Below are 20732 nucleotides of genomic sequence, written 5' to 3' on the forward strand. Positions count from 1 at the left end.
TATCATCTTAAAACCTCTATGAGGTCGCTTTGTAACCTTCTCTGCTCCAACATTCCTAACTTTTCCAACCTCTCCTCATAACTGAAGTCCCTCATCGCTTTTAAACTCCACATATACATCTACTATTGCCTTTTTAAGCCCATGCATATTTCCAGACTTCTGGTGCTCAGAATTGTCTACACTACTCCAGCTGAGGCCTAACCAGTGATTTGTAAATTTTGAGTATTAATTATTTGCTTTTTTATCCCTTTTTTCTCTATTTATAAACCAAGTAACACATTTGTTCTTTGAACCAACTCATCTCTTGCCTATAACCTTTCAGGCTTTAGGTTAATAGACACTAAGGTCTCTCTGTTCACGTACACTTTTGAACATCGTGTCACTAATAACATATTGTCTTTCCATATCTGTTGAAGGGAGGCTGTAGCGTAGTCACAGAGTCAGAGAGTTATACAGCACAGAAGCAGGCCCACAACTATTCTAATCCCATATTCCTGCACTTGGCCCGTAGCCCTAGTGTTTGTGTTTGCTCTGGGCTCGAATCCCACCATGGCAGATGGTGAAATTTTAACTCAGTTAATAAATCTGGAATTAAAAACTAGTCGAATAGCTACTATTGTTGATCGTTGTAAAAACCCATCTGGTTCACTAAAGTCTGCCAGCCTCACTTGGTTTGGCCAACATGCGGCAACATTGGCCTCTGAAATAGCCCAGCAAACCAATCAGTTCAAGGGCAGTTAGGGATGGGCAACAAATGAACATCCCATGAACGAAAAAAAAAACTGTCCTCCCAAACTGCATTACTTTCACACTTCCCGGCATTAAACTCCATCTGCTATGCCTCTGGCCATTTTCCATCTGGTCTATGTCATTCTATAGACTGCAATCTATTATTTTACTTGCACTAGTTTCCAAGTTTCATTTCACTTGAAAACGTTCTAAAGTTCCTCCTCACACTCTTATCTAGTCCCTTCATAAAAGTTGTAAAGACTAATTCAAAGTGTCATTGGGCAGTTAATTTCTGGATCCCACTCTGACCTCTGTCTGAGGCCTTAAATGAACGAAGCTCTCATCGCAGGTATTGAACGTGAGTGTGAGACTCGTTCTGAGTTTCACTTTATGTGTGCACTTTAAGTGAGTGTGTGATTTATTTTATGTATGCCAGTCTCTGGTAACTTACGTCCCTGAAATTAATTATGTATCTATAACCCTCTGATACTGTATCTGAGTTTGGCATGTATGCTGCAATTGTCAGTCTCTGGTGTTGTGTGAGAGCTTGGAATTAATTCTGTATCTGTCAGTCTCTGGTATTATATGTGAGCATTGCATTCATTGTCCATCTATTGGCCTGTGGTATGGTATGTGAATTTGTGACTGATTGTACATCTTTCACTCTCTAATATTGTGTTTGAGTGTATGTTTAATTCAAATTGTGTCAGCCTTAGAGTATTTCTCAGTATCTTCTATGGTGCTGGTATTTTGTTTGATTCTGAGACTAATATTGTTGCTGTCAGACATCGGCACCATATATAAGGCCCAAAAACATTCTGAACCTTTCACTCTGATACTCTATGTGAACTAGGATTTCATTCTGAATCTGACACTCACTGGTACTGTATGTAAGCGTGAGATAAATTCAGTATCTGTATATGAATGGAAATCATTCTGTATTACTTGGTCTCTGGTGATTTATGTCAAAGTGGGATTTATTCATTTTCATTCAGATTCTCGGAGTGTTTGTGAATGTGGGATTCATTCTGTTTCCCAATCTTTGGGGTGTGTTTTAATTCTCAATAACAGTTTATGGGATGGTGTGCAATTTAAAGATTCATTCTTAATGTGCTAGAGTCATAGAGTCACAGAATTATACAGCACAGAAAGAGGCCCTTCGGCCCATCATGTCTGTGCCGGCTATCAAGCATCTACCTATTCTAATCCCATTTTCCAGCACATGGCCCATAGCCTTGTATGTTATGGCATTTCAAGAGTTCATCTAAATACTTGTTAAATGTTGTGAGGGTTCCTGCCTCTACCACCTCTTCAGGTAGTGTGTTCCAGATTTCAGCCACCCTCTGTCATATATATTAATGAGTTGGATGTGAATGTAAGGGGCATGATTGGTAAGTTTGCAGGTGACACCAAAATTGGTGATATAGTGGACAGTGAAAAAGGTTGTCTCAGGTTACAACAGGATATGGATCAACTGGGAAAGTGGGCAAGGGAGTGGCAAATGGAATTTAACGCAGACAAGTGTGAAGTGATGCATTTTGGGAAGTTAAACCAGGGCAGGACATGTACAGTGAATGGCAGGGTCCTGGGGACTGTTGTTGAGCAGAGAGATCTTGGGGTGCAAGTACATAGTTCCCTGAAAGTTGCAACACAGGTAGACAGGGTGGTGAAGAAGGTGTATGGCATGCTTGCCTTCCTCAGCCAAGGCATTGAGTACAAGAGTTGGGACGTCATGTCACAGTTGGACATAACGTTGGTTAGGCCACATTTGGAGTACTGTGTGCAGTTCTGGTTGAAACAGTACAGGAAAGATGTGATTAAGCTAGAGAGGGTGCAGAAAAGATTCACAAGGATGTTGCCTGGTTTGGAGGGCTCGAGTTATAAAGAGGGATTGGATAGGTTGGGTCTGTTTTCCCTGGAGCCAAGGAGACTGAGAGGGGACATGATAGAGGTATATAAAATTATGAGAGGCATTGATAGGGTAATTAGACAGAGTCTGTTTCCCACGGTAGGGGTGACTAAAACGAGAGGGCATAGATTTAAGATGAGAGGGAAGAGGTTTAAAGGGGATCAAAGGGGTAAATTTTTCACACAAAGAATAGTGGGTAACTGGAATGAGCTGCCTGAGGAGGTGGTGGAGGCAGGAACAGTAGCAACATTTAAGAGGCATCTGGACAGCTAGTTGAATGAGCAAGGCATGGAGGGATATGGAATTAATGCAGACAGGTGGGATTAGTATAGATAGGCATTATGGTCAGCATGGACGCAGTGGGCCGAAGGGCCTGTTTCTATGCTGTATGACTCTATGACTCTGGGTGAAAAAAAATTTCCTCAAATCCCCTCTAAACCTCCTGCACCTTACCTGAAATCTTTGCCCCCTGGCTATTGACCCCTCCGTTAAGGGACAATGTGTCTTCCTATCTAACCTATCAATGCCCTGCCAAATTTTGTATACTTCAATCTTTTCTCCCCTCCGCCTTCTCTGCTCTAAGGAAAACAACTCCAGCCTTTTCAGTCTCTCTTCAAAGCTGAAATGCTCCAGCCCAGGCAACAACCTGGTGAATCTCCTCTGCACCCTCTCCAGTGCAATCACATCCTTCCTCTAGTGTGGTGACCAGAACTGTACACAGTACTCCAGCTGTGGCCTAACTAGCATTTTATACAGCTCCATCATAACCTCCCTGCTCTTAGATTCTACACCTCGGCTAATAAAGGCAAGTATCCCATATTCCTTCCTAACCACCTTATCTACCTGTGCTGCTGCCTTCAGTGATCTGTGGACAAGTACACCAAGGTCCCTCTGACCCACTGTACTTCCTAGGGTCCTACCATCCTTTGAACATTCCCTTGCCTTGTTACTCCTCCCAAAATGCATCACCTCACACTTCTCAGGACTGAATTCCATTTTCCACAGCTCTGCCCATCTTACCAGCCTATCTATATTGTCCTGTAATTGAAGGCTTTCCTCCTCATTATTTACAACAGCACCAATTTTCATGTCACCTGCGAACTTACTGATCATACCTCCTATATTCACGTCTAAATCATGAATGTACACTACAAACACTGTGGGTCTGACTGCATCTTGCATGTGACAGTAGATGTGATATGAGGTCTGTGTCTGTCTACTTTGTGAAGAATGATGTGCCGACTGTGTGTGAGGAGCTGGTTGCACAGTTCCTTGTGGCTTGGGAGGAGGAATTCTCCCATTTATTCTCCTCAAAGTTTTTTTTTTGCTCTGAGAATATCAAAAAAAAACAGCATTTGGTATAAGATAAGGACAGGTGCGGAGCAGAATATGTCAGTATAAGTACAATTAATGTGTGTGTACATTATATATATATATATATATAATATATATATATATGTCCATGTCTCCGTTATAAAGACGTCTGCAAACGCGACATGAAATCGTGTGACATTGATCACAAGTCGTGGGAGTCAGTTGCCAGCATTCGCCAGAGCTGGCGGGCAGCCATAAAGACAGGGCTAAATTGTGGCGAGTCGAAGAGACTTAGTAGTTGGCAGGAAAAAAGACAGAGGCGCAAGGGGAGAGCCAACTGTGCAACAGCCCCAACAAACAAATTTCTCTGCAGCACCTGTGGAAGAGCCTGTCACTCCAGAATTGGCCTTTATAGCCACTCCAGGCGCTGCTTCACAAACCACTGACCACCTCCAGGCGCGTATCCATTGTCTCTCGAGATAAGGAGGCCCAAAAGAAAAAGAATATATATATATATATATATGTATATATATGGACAGCAGCAACGGAGATAGAAAATTGCTATTGTCTGACCACACTACAGTAGCGGAGCAGTCAAGTTTTGCATTCTAGATGAGTAGAATGGTTATATAGTAAGTTACCAGCATCCAGACACAACACAAACTCTGACCTAGTTCTTGAATGGAATTGGCCGGCCTGGTTTATATCTGCAACTCCCATGTGACTACCAGTTCTAGATTATTTCCTGGCACATACCTACCGGCGCATGGGCTGTACAACAATTGATCTTCGTCTTCAAGGCCTGGGCAGTTAACAGAATAGGACAGAGTCCAGCTCTGACTGTTGCCTGGTGCCTGAAATAGGTGTAATCTGAGTAAAGCTCCCTGCATCCTGTTTGTCAGCCATCTTTCCCATTTTTCACTGCCCAGTAACAACAAGCACAGTAATATTGAAACTAACTCAGTAAAAGTAACCAATGATTTGGGAAAAGAAAGCTGGAAGGGTTTTTTTTTTTCATGCAAAACCATTTTCTCTTCCATGTTAACCCACATTTTAAACAGACACAGCCCGAGAATGGCGCCTCCCCTCCCCCACTTATCCTTTGTTGCAGAACCAGTTCATTATCGCCTGACAATCAGCCTTTGACTTCGCTGTAACTCTGCTTCCTGTTAGACAAGCGAAATACAATAATGTTTAGCGCCTTTAAACTATGTGAGGATGAGATAAATGCTGTAAATAAAAACAAGAAATGCTAGAAGCACTCAGCAGGTCTGGCAGCATCTGTGGAAAATTTAAATGCTGTAAATGTCCGTCTCTTGTAGTGTATCGGAATGAGTGATGTATTCAATCTCTATCAGAGGACACAGATTCAAACGAATTGGCACAAGATTCAAAGACAAAATGGGACAACAAATATGTAGCTAATTGGTATGGAATACACCGCTTGATGGAGCAGAAGCAGATTCAGGAAACTGCTTTCAAAAAGGATTTCGATAAATACATCAAGGGAGGGACATGTGCAGGGTTATGGGGGAAAATGCACGAATGGATGAATTAGATAACATTTTCAAAGAGCCTCTGCATCCGTATATGTGTCTGAGAAAGGAGGGGTGCCTGAATAAGTAACTGGAATTAATTATTGCATTAATGTAGCAGTTCCATCAGAGAGACTGTTGGCTTTTAACAGGACTATAACGTTCTACGTTTTCTTTCTGTATGTTGTTAATTTATTTGATCACCGTACTTGTCCCTTCTGAGGCAACATGATTGGCCAGCTTCCAAGCAGCAGCAGGGACACAGTAGTCTGCATATGTGTACACAATTCACAAGAACCAAACTATTGGAGGTTGGTGCCATCTTCTGGATGAAAGCGAGTGGTGCCTCGAGATAACCATTTATGAGCAACTATTTTAATCTGGGGAGAAAGAGCCTCAGCAGTTTGTTCCCATTCAGATTAAAATGATTGCAAATTGTTTTATTAATCTGGTTTGCATCTGCAAACACCCATGAGTAGTGAGTTGTATGACGTGCGATAGTGAGGGTGACCATAGCTGCCTTCGAAGCAGTTCGATTTCTGGTGATCACAAGAACTGTTTTTTTTTTCCAACATACTTTGTCAGCCTGTGGCAGTTTAAGACCGGATCCAATGCCTTCCGGCAGGATTTTATATCTACGTGTAGCCATTTCTAACTTAAAATTGACAAATTTCTTTCACCATCCATTTGGTTTCCTGTGAAATTGAGTTTCAGTTAGTTTTTGTTGAGTTTTTAATAAGATCAAGCTTTAAATTAATCAATGGATGTCTTCCATGAGTAATGTTGTAACAGTATAGAATCATAGGATCTGGTACTCATTTGGAAGAATATTAAAGATGATTATTTAAATGTTTTTTTTAAGGGTGAAGGTCAGGTCACAGACAGTAATATGGATACTCCCGGTGAAGGGAATGTTCAAATAATTAATACAGTTACAGCAGGAGAGATACTGGAGAAAAATGTTAAGTTAAATGTGGTGGGAAACATAGCATCAGGTAACAAACACAGTTAAGTCTATTGCCTAAACCAGAGTTCTATATACTAATGCATGGAGTTTAGTTTAGAGATACAGCAATGAAACAGGCCCTTTGGCCCACTGAGTCTGTGCTGACCATCAACCACCCATTTATACTAATCCTACATTAATCCCATATTCCCTACCACATCCCCACCATTCTCCTGCCACCTACCTACACTAGGGGCAATTTACAATGGCCAATTTACCTATCAACCTGCAAGTCTTTGGTATGTGGGAGGAAACCGGAGCACCCGGAGGAAACCCACGCAGACACAGGGAGAAGTTGCAAACTCCACACAGGCAGTACCCAGAATTGAACCCGGGTCGCTGGAGCTGTGAGGCTGCGGTGCTAACCACTGCGCCACTGTGCCGCCTTTAATAAATGAACTGAGTGAATTGGAGGTGCAAATTCACCTTAGAAGGTGGGACGTGGTGGCCATTACAGACACGTGGTGTCACGATTGGGAGTTAAATGTTCCTGTTTATGAAGTCCTTAGATAGATTGGAAAAGTAAGCGAGTAGTCTCATTGAGTAAAGATACCATAAATACATCTATGCTATTTGGTGATTCTATGTTTCTATGATTCTATACTGTTACAACATTACTCATGGAAGACATCGATAAGGGGAACCTATCAGTGGCTACCCCATGGTTAGAACTGAGAAATAAGACAGGATATAATACTGTATTTGGACTTGTCTACAGATTTTTTTAAAAAGGACTGAATTAATTCGGAGGTTACAGATGTTTGCAGAAAAAAACAACGTTTTCTTTTTTATGGAAGACTTCAATTCTCATGCAAATTAGGAAGAATAAAGTAGCTTATGTCAGAAAGCGCATTTCAGACGGATTTCTGGAGCAATCTGTTCTAAAATGAAAAAGGGGACAGGCCATAGTAGATCTGGTAATAAGCCAGACTTAGTTAATAATCTAACAGTAAGGGAACATTTATCCAACATGATCAAATTCAGTGTTAGGTTTGAAAAGGAAAAACTTAACATAACCACTGAGAGTTTAGGGTTTGGTAGGGCTAACTTCAATGGGTTGAGACAGTAAAATGATCACAACTATTATTAAGGACAGCTACAGATGAACAGTGAGAGGTGTTCAAAAATTATTTTCTTAATACAGGACCAATATATATTCCTAAGGGCAAATGTTCTACTTACCAACAAGAAAAATCATATACAAGGTGAAAAAGTAGTGGAAATCCAAGGGTCGGGGGGAAGACAAAAAATACATTAAGAGCTGCAAAATAAACGAATATGAAAAGAAATGTATGAGGGACAACATAATTAAGACTAAGGTTTTTACAATTACATTAGAGGGAAAAGGGTAGCCAAGGGTAGATTTAGAAACAGATGGGGGTAACATTGCAAATGAAAACACAGAAATGGCAGGCTTGTGGAATAATTACTTTGTTTCAATATTCACAGTAAAGGAAGAGGATAATGTATATGACATTCCAGGGAAATTAATAACGATTCATGGATTAAAACTCACTAAGCTTATTGCAACCAAGAAAAGAGTATTTAAAATAATAATAATGGCACTAAGGACTGATAAATGCCCTGGACCTGATGATTTCCAAAATAAGGTTTTAAAAAATGTGGGTGGGAAAATTGCAGTTGCTTTGTCATAATCTTCCAAAGATCTCTCAATTCATGAATTGTGCTTCTAGATTGGAGAATTGCAAATGTAACTCCACATTTTTTTTTTTAAACAGGTGAGAGAACAAAACCAGGATATGATACAACTGTTGGGCTCACATCTGTTGTGGGAAAGTTATTAGAATGCATAATGAAGACAAAGTGGTTGAGCCGTTCGAGAAATTTAAGCTAATTAAGGGAGCCAACCTGCATTTATAAAGGGTCGGTCATATCTCATGAACCTAATTGAAGAATCGGAGGAAATAACTAAAGTGGTGAATAGGGGAACATCAATGGTTACAGTTTATATGAAATTCCAGAAGATAGTCAATGAGATTCTACTTATGGGATTGTAAGCTAACATTAAAGTTCCTGGAACAGAAGGCAAATTATTTACCTTATTTACAAGCTGCTTGTTTCGGCAGGAGAATACAGGCTGGAGATAATCAGTCTGTACTCAAATTGGAACAAACTGACTAATGGTGACCTACAAGAATCTGTGATGGGGTCTCACATATTAATGACTTGGGTATTACAATAATGAGCCATATATCAAAGTTTGCCAATGAAACAAAGAATGGTGGTAAAACAAATAAAGTAGATGTGAGCATAAAAAATTGGTGAGATATTGATTGAATAAGAGAATGTGGCATTTGGATTTCAACAAAGGAAAATGAGAGGTCATCTAATTTGGACCAAAAACCCCCCCAATAGATTCAACTATTATTTAAATGTCAAAAAGCTAGTACCTATGGGGGTTGAAGGAGATTCTGCAGTCCATGTGCACAGATCACTAAATTGTAGTAGTCACACACAAAGATAATAAATGTGCATCCTGTGCATTGTCAGGAGACATAGTGAATTACAAATGTTGTTGGAACATTAGTCTTTAGAATTAGAGGGCTAGGTATAAAGTGGAGGAAGTTCTGCTACAACTATAGAAAACCCTGGTGAGACCACATCTGGAGTAATGTGTACAGTTATGGACACAGCACCTTAGAAATAATTCATGGCCCTGGGAGGAGTGCAACACTAATTCAGCAGAATGTTGCCAGGGCTGCAAGGGATAGACTATAAGGAGACATTACATAAACTAGATTTTCATTCCTTGGAATATATAAGGTTGAGGTATGATTGTTTAAAGTTTACATGAATTTAAAAGTAATTCAAAGGTTAGATCGACAATTTTCTAGCTGTTGCGGGGAAGTCTAGGACAATGGGACAGCACCTTAATAGCAGAGGCAGGCCATTCAGGAGAGAAGTAATGCCATATTTATTCACACAATGTGTGGTATATGTGAGGAAATCTCTCCCACAAATGAAGCAATGACTCCTAGATCAAATATTCATTTTAAATCTGAGATTTATATATTTTTTTTTTATTTGTGACTTAAGTATCTAAATGGATATGGAGCCAAAGTGAATGGATGGACTTAGTGCACAGATCAGCTATAAGCTTAAGGGGCTGAATGGCTTACTCCTGTTCATATCATCCATTCCTATATACTGAATGTGAATGTGGGATTTGTTCTGTAACTGTGCATCTCTGGTACTGTATGTGAGCGAGATTAGTTTTGTATCTCTCAATGCCTGTTCTGTGTATGAGCTTGGGATTCATTTCAAATCCATCTGTGTCTGCTCCTACATGAAAGTGTGTGAGATTCATTCTGTATTGGGCTGTCTCTGGTATTATATATGTCTTTGTGAAAGTAATTCTGTACCTGTCATTCTGTGTTGCTGAATGGGAATGTGCCATTAATTATGTATACAAAGTTCTCTGATATGGTCTGTGCAATTCTGTATGTACCAGTCTCTGAAAATTTATGTTACTGTGAGATTAATTGTTTCTTTTATTATTCGTTCATGGGATGTGGATGTCACTGGCTATGACAGCACTTATTGCTTACCCCTAATTAGAGTCATGGAGTCATCGGGTTATACAGCACAGAAACAGGCACATTGGCCCATCGTGTCCACACTGACCATCAAGTACCTAACTATTCTAATCCTATTGTCCTGCACTTGACCTGGAACCTTGTATGCTATGGCGTTTCAAGTGCTCATCTAAATAGTCCATAAATGTTGTGAGGGTTCCTGCCTCTACCACCCCTTCAGGCAGTGTGTTCCAGATTCCAACCACCCTCTGGGTGATTTTTTTCTCCTCAAATCACCCCTAAACCTCCTGCCTCGTTAACTAAAATCTATATCCCCCTGGTTATTAACACCTCCGCTAAGAGAAAAAGTTTCTTCCTATTTACCCTATCTATGCGCCTCATAATTTTCTGTATCTCAATCATCCTTCCTCAGATAAGGAGACCAAAACTGCACACAATATTCCAGGTGTGGCATCACCAAGGCCCTGTATAATTGCAGCAAGACATCCCTGCTCCTGTACTCGAATCCTCTCGCTATGAAGGCCAACATACCATTTGCCTTTTTTACCACCTGTTGCACCTGCAGGCTTACCTTCAGCGACTGGTATACGAGAACACCCAGGTCTCGCTGCATATTCCCCTCTCTCAGTTTATAGTTGTTCAGATAATAATCTGCCTTCCTGTTTTTGCTACCAAAGTGGATAACCTAAAATTTATCCACATTATACTGCATCTGCCATGCATTAGCCCACTCACTCAACTTGTTCAAATCACCCTGAAGCCTCTCTACACCCTCCTCACAACTCACCCTCCCACCCAGTTTTGTGTCATCTGCAAATTTGGAGATATTACATTTTGTTCCCTCATCTAAATCATTAATATATATTGTGAATAGCTGGGGCCCTAGCACCGATCCCTGCTGTACCCCACTAGTCACTGCCTGCCATTCAGAAAAAGAGACCCATTTATCCATGACTTTGCTTCCTGTCTGCCAACCAATTTTCTATCCATCACAATACACTCCCCCACTCACGTGCGCTTTAATCTTACATGCTAATTTCTGATGTGGGACTTTGTCAAAAGCCTTCTGAAAGTCCAAATAAACCACATCCACTGGTTCCCCCTCATCAACTCTACTAGTCACATCCTCGAAGAATTCTAGTAGATTTGTCAAGCATGATTTCCCTTTCGTAAATCCATGCTGATTCTGCCCAATTCTACCACTGTTCACTAAGTGTTCTGTTATAACATCTTTGAGAATGGACTCTAGAACTACCCCCCACCGATGTCAGGCTGAATGGTCTATAATTCCCTGCTTTCTCTCTACCTTCCTTTTTTGAAATAGTGGAGTTACATTAGGTACCCTGCAATCTGTAGGAACTGTTCCAGAATCTACAGAATCTTGGAAAATGACCACCAATGCATCCAATATTTCTAGGGCCACTTCCTTAAGTACTCTGGGATGCAGACCATCAGGCCCTGGGGATTTATCAGCCTTCAATCCCATCAATTTCCCCAACACCATTTCTCGACTAATACTGATTTCCTTCAGTTTCTCTCTCTCACTGAGCCCTGTTTTCTCCAACATTTCTGGTATGATAGAACTGTACACAGCACTCCAGCTGTGACCTAACTAGCATTTTATACAGCTCTGTCATAGCCTCCCTGCTCTTATATTCTATGCCTCGGCTAATAAAGGCAAGTAATCCATATGCCTTCCTAATCAGCTTATCTACCTGTGCTACTGCCTTCAGTGATCTATGGACAAGTACACCAAGGTCCCTCTGACCCTCTAGGGTCCTACCATCCATTATATATTCCCTTACCTTGTTAGTCCTCCCAAAATGCATGACCTTACACTTCTTGGGATTAAATTCCATTTGCCACTCCTCTGCCCATCTTAGCAGCCCATCCATATCATCCTGTTATCTAAGGCTTTCCTCCACACTATTTATGACACCACCAATTTTGTGTCATCTGCGAACATACTTATCATACCCCCTATATTCCTTACAGTCAGAAATGGGGCAAATGTTAATGGGGAACAAAGAAATGGCAGAACAATTAAACACATACTTTGGTTCTGTCTTCACAAAGGAGGACACAAATAACCTCCTCGACAGGTTAGGGAACCAAGGGCAAATGAGAGGGAGAAACTGAAGGAAATCAGTATTAGTTAAAAAAAATAGTGCCAGGGAAATTAATGGAAGTAAAGGCTGACAAATCCCAGGGCCAGATAATCTACATCCCAGAATACTAAAGGAAGTGGCCCTGGAAATAGTGGATGCATTGGTGGTCATCTTCCAAAATTCTATAGACTCTGGAGCAGTTCCTACAGATTGGAGGGTTGCAAATGTAACCCCACTATTTCAAAAATGAGGGAGAGATAAAAACACAGAGAACTGCAGAGCAGTTAGCCTTACATCAATAGTGGGGAAAATTCTAGAGTCTGTTATAAAGAATGTGATAGCAGAACACCTGGAAAGTCTAAACGGGATTGAGGAAAGTCAGCATGGATTTATGAAAGGGAAATAATGCTTAACAAATCTACTGGAGTTTTTTGAGGATGTAATTAGTAGAATAGATAAGGGGGAACCAGTGGATGTGGTGTATTTGGATTTTCAGAAGGCATTTGATAAGGTCCCACATAAGAGGTTAGTGTGCAAAATTAAAGCACATGGGATTGGGGGTAATATACTGGCATGGATTGAGAATTGGTTGACAGACAGAAAAGAGGGCATTGGAATAAATGGGTCTTTTTTCTGGGTGGCAGGCAGTGACTAGTGGGGTACTGCAGGGATCAGTGCTTGGGCCCCAACTATTAACAATATATATTAATACTTGGTGAGGGAACTAAATGCAACATTTCCAAGTTTGCAGATGACACAAAGCTGGGGGGATGGAAATGTGATCTGTAAGGAGGATGAAAAGAGGCTCCAATGTGATTTGGACAAGTTGGGTTAATGGGCAAATGCATGGCAAATGCAGTATAACGTGGATAAATGTGAGGTTATCCACTTTGGTTGTAAAAACAGAAAAGCAGAATATTATCGGAATGGTGATAGATTGGGAAAGGGGGAGGTGCAACGAGACCTGTGTGTCCTTGTACACCAGCTGCTGAAAGCAAGCATTCAGGTGCAGCAAGCAATTAGGAAGGTGAATGGTATTTTGGCCTTCTTTGCAAGATTTGAAGACAGGAGCAAGGATGTCTTACTGCAGTTATACAGGGCCTTGGTAAGACCACATCTGGAGTATTGTGTGCAGTTTTGGTCTCCTTATCGGAGGAAGGATGCTGTTGTCATGGACGGTGTTCAAAGAAGCTTTACTGGGCCGATTCCTAGGATGGTAGGATTGTTGTATGAGGAGAGATTGGGTCGACTAGACCTATATTCACTAGAGTTTAGAAGAATGAGAGGGGATCTCATAGAAACCTGTAAAATTCTAACAGGACTAGACAGGCTAGATGCAGAGAGGATGTTCCCAATGGCTGGGGAATCCAGAACTGGGGTCATAGTCTCAGGATATGGGGTATGCCATTTAGAACCAAGGAGAAATTACTTCACTGAGAGGGTGGTGAACCTGTGGAATTCTCTACCGCAGAAGGCATTGGAGGCCCAGTCATTAAATATATTCAATGAGATAGATATATTTCTTAATGCTGAATGGATCAAGGGATATGAGGAGAAAGTGGGAACAGGGTACTGAATTAGAGGAACCGCCATGATCTTTTTTGAATGGCGGAGCAGGCCCGAAGGGCCGAATGGCCTACTCCTGCTCCTATTTTCTATGTTGCACGTCTAAATCATTAATGTATACTACAAACAGCAAGGGTCCCAGAACTGATCCCTGCGGTATGCCACTGGTCACTGGCTTAAAATCACAAAAGCAACTGTCGACCATCACCCTCTGCCTCTTGCCACTAAGCCAATTTTGGATCCAATTTGCCCAATTGTCTTGGATCTTATGGGCTCTTACCTCCTTGACCAATCCCCCAAGCGGGACCCTATAAAAAGCCTTACTGAAGTCCATGTAGACTACATAAACTGTTTTAGCCGCATCTACATGCCCAGCCACCATCGCGAAAAATTCAGTCAAATTTGTAATACATGATCTCCCCATGACAAAGCTATGCTGACTATCTTTGATTGATCCCTGTCTCTCCAACTGGAGATTGATCCTGTCCCTCAGAATGTTTTCCAAATGTTTACCTACCACTGATGCCTTTGAGAAGGTTGTGGTCAGCTGCCTTTTGAACTGCTGCAGTCCATGTAGGGTTGATACACCCACAGTCTTGACAGGAAGGGAGTTAAAGGACTTTGACCCAGTGCCAGTGAAGGGACAGCGATATAGTTCCAAATGAGGATGATGTATAGCTTGGAGGGGAACTTGCATGTTGTAATGTTCCCATGCATCTGCTCATTCTGTACCAGATATTCAAGGTGAATGTGAAATTGGTTCTGAATCTATCCAGCTATGATGATGTGAGTGTGTTGTTAATTCTATCTCTCAGTCTCTGTTATTTCATATGCCTGTAACATCTGTTAGACTCTGTTACCGATGTGAGTTTGAGATGAATTATGGAACTGTTAGTCATGGCGTCTGAGCATCCTGCAGCTACCAGTCTCTATTCCTGTGTATGAGTTTGGGATTCATGTTGCATCTATCATGCTCTTGTATTATATGTCAATCATAGGATCAGCAAGTGATTGTGATTGTTTCTCAATCTATCATTCACTGTTTCTGAGCATATGTATTATTCTGGACTTCAGCCTGTGCTGCATTTCGTGACTATGGGACTGATTATTCATCTGTTAGACTAGAAATGTATGTGAGTGTGAGTGTCATTTTGAATTGTCAGTGTCTTGTACTATTCTTTCTCTGTGTCACAGTTGATTCAGTTCTCTAGGCAGTGCCAGATGAGGTTATCTTTGACTGTTACAAGAGTAGGTTGGTTCAGTCCACGACTGCCATTTTTTTTCTGGTATTGTATGTTAGCTGTTGGGCTTAATCATTTGCCACCAGTGTTGACGGCCACTGTATCAGTTTGTGTGTGTGCGTGTCTGTGTCTGTGTGCTTGAAAACAAGATCTGATTCTACTGCTCAATGTGACTGTGGAACACTGGAACTTCAGATCAATGTGGGACTGACTACTTCTGCTGTCTGTGACGTTCTGTGAGAGATAATGTACTTACTCTGTGTAAGAAGGAGCTGTCCACACTCTTCCTTGTGATCTGGGAGGGGAAAAGGCACACCTACTCGAAATCATGGAAGTATTCTGCTACAAGAATAGTCATACAAGAACAATATTAGCTATAACATATGGACAGATTGGGGGAGAGCATAGCAAAATTATAATTTATTGTATTTGTTTCTAATAAATATCTGGAGAGGTGAAACCACGATATACCAAGTGTGTGCAGGATAGTTCTTAGTAAAGTTATCACCAGACAAAACCCAAACCCGGGACTTATGAATGGGACTACCTGATAGAACAATGAGCCAGGTTTACATTTCTCACTCCCCAGTGACTATCTGTAAAATTCTGAATTGCTTCCTCAGGTAACCCGGTCTGTACAACAATTCTTGTCAGCTAATTGACCCCGAGTTGAGGGCCTGTGTGTCACAGAAGCAGGAAATTGATGCATTTGAGAGAGCAACAATGTACCTCGCACTCACCAACAAGGTGGTTCTGGAGAACTCAGCGCACGGAACCAAAATAACCATATCTTTGAAATGAGTTGATTCACACTCTTCGCCTGGTATCTGCAAGAGGCCATGTTCTTTGGGAACTGGGCTGACCGATCCTTTGTCCCCTTCACCGTCAGGTCAGATTACCTGAAGGTGCTGGGGATATGGTTCGGAAGGGCCGGGGCGTGCACCAAAACATGGGAGGAGCGAGTAGCCAAGGTACGACAAAAGTTGGGCATGTGGGGGCAGCGATCTCTCTCCATTGTGGGTAAGAACCTGGTCATCAGGTGCGAGGCGCTCACGTTGTTGCTCTACGTGGCGCAGGTCTGGCCCATACCCCACTCCTGCGCCGTGGCAGTCACCCGAGCCATTTTCCGCTTCGTCTGGGGATCTAAAATGGACCGGGTCCGGAGGGACACGATGTTCAAATCTCTGGACATGGGCGGGAAAAATGTACCCAACGTGGCCCTCATCCTGATGACCACCTTCGTGTGCGGCTGCATCAAGCTGTGTGTAGATCCCCAGTACGCAAACTCCAAGTGTCACTACGTGCTGAGGTTCTATCTGTCCCCGGTGTTGCGAAGGATGGGCCTGGTCACATTGCCGCGGAACGCACCATGCAGTTGGGCGGCGCCGTACCACCTATCCTTCGTGGAGCAGTTTCTGCGGAAAAACACCTTTGACCACCGGTCCATCAGGCAGTGGTCTGCACGGAATGTCCTCAAGGCCCTACGGGAAAAGGAAACGGTGGATCCTGTCGGATGGTTCCCCGAGCAGACCGTCAAAGTCATTTGGCGGAATGCCTCATCACCAGAACTTTCAAACAAGCACCAAGACGTAGCTTGGCTGGTGGTGAGAAGAGCCCTCCCCGTCAGATCCTTCATGCACACCCGAAGTCTCGCCCCCTCCGCACAGTGCCCCCGCGTTGGCTGTGGTGGGGAAGAGACGGTCGCCCACCTCCTCCTGGAATGTGCCTTTGCAAAGCAGGTGTGGAAAGAGATGCAGTGGTTTTTGTCAAGGTTCATCCCAAGCAGCTCTGTAACACAGGAGTCTGTGCTCTACGGGCTGTTCCCAGGGACGCACACCGAGACAAACATCAACTGCTGCTGGAGGGCTATCAATTCGGTGAAAGACGCCCTTTGGTCTGCCCGAAACTTGCTGGTCTTCCAGCGCAAAGAGTTGTCCACCGCCGAATGTTGCAGACTGGCACATTCCAAGGTCCAGGACTACGTGCTGAGGGACGCACTAAAGCTTGGGGCAGCCGCAGCAAAGGCTCAATGGGGAAGGACCACAGTGTAAGGTTCCCCCACCAAGCCGGACTGAGGGGCTGGAACCATGGGAAGCCCCTCGAACTGTATCGTTAATATTCTCAATTGCTGTAAATGTAAAACTGTAATTGACATGACAATTGTGAAACGGAAGGGTTGGGAAGAAACTCATGACATTATTGAAAGAAACTGATCTCTTTTGCAATGTTTGTATTTTTTCGTGCTGTTTGGAAACTGTTTGGCAATGTAATTTTTACAGATTTTTATGAATAAAGTATATTTTGGAAATAAAAAAAAAATCTGCAAGAGAGACTCTTGGTGAAACTCCCCAGATCCTGCTTGCTTTCAACAATGGTCTGTCCAGCAACAAACAAGGTGAGCTGGGGACTGAACTCGGAATATTCATCAGTGATTGAGGCAAGAATGCAAACAATGATTTGAAAGATCGAGGTGATTTACCGTCTATGTTACCCTACAATGTACACGCAGCCCGAGTATGACCTCGCCCTTCCCCCACTCACTCCATGTTCCGGAACCAGATCATGCTCCACTCCGCCTCTTAAAACAGCCGCTGGCTTTAACCTGATCCAAAGGCCATCTGCGGGCACAGGCGCAAAACGATGTGCTGCTCTCCAGGAAGCTGCTTTTGCTCCCCCCGCTTAAGCCTGTGGTCTCTCCGCTCCCTGATGCCTTCAAACCATGATCAGCCGAGCACAGAAGAAAGGACATCCGCTGGCAGAGCAGGGGGTGGGTGGGGAGCCGAACGCGCATGCGCATTTCCCATCACTTTAAAACTGCGGGCAGACCTCTTTTCCTGACAAACTAAATGAAATAGTGGCAGCAACGGAATTTATATGGGCTTATTAAAGGGATAAATCGACCCAAAGTCCTTCACGGGAGTGTTATCGAACAAAAATTGACATGCCTGAACATAGAGTCACAGAATCAAAGAATGGTCACAGCAAAGGAGGCCATTCGGCCCGTCGTCTCTGTGCCGGCTCTCTGCAACAGCAACTCACCCAGTCCCACTCGCCCCGCCCTTTCCCCTTTAGTCCTGCAACATTTTGTTGCCTCTCTCTCTTCAGATAATTATCCAACACACTTTTGAAAACCACGATGGAATTTGCCTCCACCACAGTTTCATACCGTGCACAGACACGATGGGCCAAAGGGCCTGTTTCTGTGCCGTATAACTCTATGACTCTTTGCATTCCAAATCCTAACCACTCACTGCATTTTTTTTTCTTTATGTCGCCTCTGCTTCATTTGCCATTCATCTAAATTCGATGTGCTCCGGTTCTGGACACTTCTGCTAATGGGAACAGTTTCTCCCCATCAGCTCTATTCAAATCCCTCATGATTTTGAACACGTCCATCAAATATCCTCTCAATCTCTTCTCCTCTAAGGAGAACAGCCCCAGTTTCTCCAATCCATCCTCGTCAATATACACCCTCATCCCTGGAACCAATCTCAAATCTATTCTGCATGCTCTCTAATGCCTTCACATCCCTCCTAAAGTGTCGTGCCCGGAGTTGGACAGAATACTCCAGTTCAAGCCAAGCCTTAGTTTTATAAAGGTACGGATCATATCATACCACATGTCCCTTCCACTGTTCGCAATGGGCAAGGTACAGACGTACGCAACCAGCCCTTGCTTGCAAAACTCAAATCAGACTGTCCAACATTAGATGAAATTCTGTGATTAGATATTTGCTGAATAATCCTCAGTGCACTAAGAATTATACTGATGACCAATTTACGATTGTCAGTAGGGCTCACAGTGTGGCACACTTGCGTGTACTGGTAGCTGCATATATTAATACACATGGCCCTGTTCTTTGCAGTCAGAAAGAACATATACAAACATTGCACCGGTTTCAGCTAAACAAAATATAAGTGACAGCCATTCACGGGTTCGTTCCTCTTGACCAATCAGAGTCAAGCTGCCTGGTTTAAATTTCAAACAAAGCTTGGCAGTTGACTGCCAAGTGGTTAGCACCGCAGCCTCACAGCTCCAGGGACCCGGGTTCGATTCTGGGTACTGCCTGTGTGGAGTTTGCATGTTCTCCCTGTGACCGTGTGGGTTTTCGCCGGGTGCTCCAGTTTCCTCCCACAGCCAAAGACTTGCAGGTTGATAGGTAAATTGGCCATGATAAATTCCCCTAGTGGTGGTAGGGAATATAGGGATTACTGTGGTTGTTGGTCGGCACAGACTCGGTGGGCCGAAGGGCCTGTTTCAGTGCTGTATCTCTAAATAAAAATAAAATAAATAACTGCCTGTCATTGTAAAGTGGTGCATTCTCCATGGCAACGCCTCTACCAATCAGAGTTCACTTGCCAACTAATCAGCACTCTCGTTTCATGCAGAATAAAGTCGTTGTTTTCCCTTACATTGGTATTCTTGCACATTGCCCTGATGAGTGCAAGATGGAAATCTTCAACAGCGTGTTTCTATTTCCAATCGTTTAGGACTGAAATGAAGAGAAAATACTTCACGCAATGTGTTGTGAATCTTTGGAATTATCTTAGCTTTGTGAATGCTCCATTATTGAATACATGTAAGGCTGAGAGAGACAGATTTTCAGTCTCAGAGGTCGAGAGGGTGGTAAAGTGGAGTTGAAGCCGAGATCTGCCATGATCATATTGAATGGTGGAGCTGGTTCGATGGGCCATATGGTCTACTCCTGTTACTGTTTCTTGTGTTCGTGTCTCAATACAAGAGAGAATCTAGTCATCTCCCCTTGACATTCAATGGCATTACCATCGCTGAATCCCCCACTATCAACATCCTGGGGATTACCATTGACCAGAAACTGAACTGGACCAGCCACATAAATGCTGTGGTTACAGAAGCAGATCAGACGTTAGGAATTCTGGGGCGAGTAACTCACCTCCTGTCTCCCCAAAGCTTGTCCACAAAGGCACAAGTCAGGAGTGTGATGGAATACTCTCCACTTGCCTGGATGGGCACAGTTCCAACAACACTCAAGCCGTTCGACACCATCCAGGACAAAAGAGCCCATTTGATTGGCACCCCACCTACCACCTTCAACGTTTACTCCCTCCACCACCGACGCAGAGTGGCAGCAGTGTGTACCATCTACAAGAAGCACTGCAGCAACTTGCCAAGGTTCCTTCCAAAGAACCTCTCAAACCAGCGACCTTTACCTCCTACAAGGGCAAGGGTAGCACATACATGGGAAAACCACCAGCTGCAAGTTCCCCTCCAAGCTCACACCATCCTGACTTGGAACTATATTGCCGTTCCTTCACTGTCGTTGGGCCAAAATCCTGGAACTCCCTTTCTGACAGCATGTGGGAGCACCTGCACCCCAAAGACTGCAGTTGTTCAAGAAGTCATCTCACCACCACCTTTCTCAAGGGCAATTAGGGATGGCTGATAAATGCTGGCCGAGCCAGCAACACATCCCACGAACGAATAAAACAATATAAGGCGCAAAGTTCCCCTCTTGTGTGATTTTGTCTCTCTCTATGCTTTGTGTATAGGATTATTTCTCAGTTCCTCTATTCCCCAGCACTGCGTTTTTTTTTCTGGATAGATGCTGAACCTCTCAGTTCTTTTTTGCCTATTGGATTCGACCTCAAGACATGCATGATTAACAGAATAACTCATTATTTCTGGGAATAACCCTACCATCTGAAAACAGGCCATCATCAACATAGCCAATGCTATGACACGTTACTGCCTATAAATCTGGGCAACCAAAGGTGCGTGGATTGCCTGG

At 43.0% G+C, this 20732-nt stretch overlaps 2 long non-coding RNA genes across 10 annotated transcripts in view; one reads left to right on the plus strand and one right to left on the minus strand.

Moving 5' to 3' along the window:
• LOC137356447 (uncharacterized) overlaps positions 1-15966 on the plus strand; it is a 39671-nt gene extending 23705 nt beyond the window's left edge. For 3 of the 6 annotated variants that reach the window (XR_010971057.1, XR_010971053.1, XR_010971055.1), the window contains one exon: positions 15589-15966. This is a non-coding gene — a long non-coding RNA (uncharacterized lncRNA). Of the gene's footprint in view, positions 1-8232; positions 9905-15588 lie in introns of those variants that run through there. The other 3 variants (XR_010971056.1, XR_010971054.1, XR_010971052.1) reach the window with 1 other exon arrangement.
• LOC137356446 (uncharacterized) overlaps positions 1-17739 on the minus strand; it is a 28659-nt gene extending 10920 nt beyond the window's left edge. For 2 of the 4 annotated variants that reach the window (XR_010971050.1, XR_010971048.1), the window contains exons 1-3: positions 17507-17739; positions 15222-15307; positions 7676-7754 (exon numbers count right to left, since the gene is read on the minus strand). This is a non-coding gene — a long non-coding RNA (uncharacterized lncRNA). Of the gene's footprint in view, positions 1-5050; positions 5119-7675; positions 7755-15221; positions 15308-17506 lie in introns of those variants that run through there. The other 2 variants (XR_010971051.1, XR_010971049.1) reach the window with 2 other exon arrangements.
• Between the last annotated feature and the right edge of the window lie 2993 nt (positions 17740-20732).

The sequence above is a fragment of the Heterodontus francisci genome, chromosome 45, assembly GCF_036365525.1.
Source record: "Heterodontus francisci isolate sHetFra1 chromosome 45, sHetFra1.hap1, whole genome shotgun sequence".
Taxonomy (NCBI): domain Eukaryota; kingdom Metazoa; phylum Chordata; class Chondrichthyes; order Heterodontiformes; family Heterodontidae; genus Heterodontus; species Heterodontus francisci.